General features: G+C 61.3%; 1 protein-coding gene across 5 annotated transcripts in view; it reads left to right on the top strand.

Moving 5' to 3' along the window:
- RFFL (ring finger and FYVE-like domain containing E3 ubiquitin protein ligase) overlaps positions 1-406 on the top strand; it is a 30,049-nt gene that overhangs the window by 17,949 nt on the left and 11,694 nt on the right. The window lies entirely within an intron of this gene.

Here is a 406-nt window from a genome sequence, read left to right as displayed (position 1 = left end):
GCATTCCAAGGGGAAGGAGGCTGCAGACCCTGTGGGGAGAATCCACCACGGCTGCGGGGTTCTGCCTTCTGCTGCCTTCTGCTGCCTTCTGCCCTGAGCGGAGCTCTGCTCGCTGGAGCGGCTGTTGCACTGGGGCCTTATTAACACCCTGCCTCACTAAAAAAGGGACTTTTCACCATCTGCTCGGGTTCCCCAGGGGAAACCCCCGAGATCCCCTAGCCCTTTTCCCCTTCCAGGGACCCTCTCTGTCTGCCGTGTTGGGGAGCCGGGCTGTTGCTGCTCAGCCGCCATCCTTCTGCCACTGCTCCGGTTTTTGGCTACACTGTAGCCCGGCCACCCCTGCTTGCCTGTCCCGCAGTTCCAGCACACCTGCGGAGCTTTGACACATCTCGTCTACCCGGGATTT

This window comes from Corvus brachyrhynchos, unplaced genomic scaffold, assembly GCF_000691975.1.
Source record: "Corvus brachyrhynchos isolate BGI_N302 unplaced genomic scaffold, ASM69197v1 scaffold99, whole genome shotgun sequence".
In the NCBI taxonomy this organism is placed as follows: Eukaryota; Metazoa; Chordata; class Aves; order Passeriformes; family Corvidae; genus Corvus; species Corvus brachyrhynchos.
The sequence above is the reverse complement of the archived record's forward strand: the minus strand, read 5'-3'. Positions and strand labels throughout refer to the sequence as shown.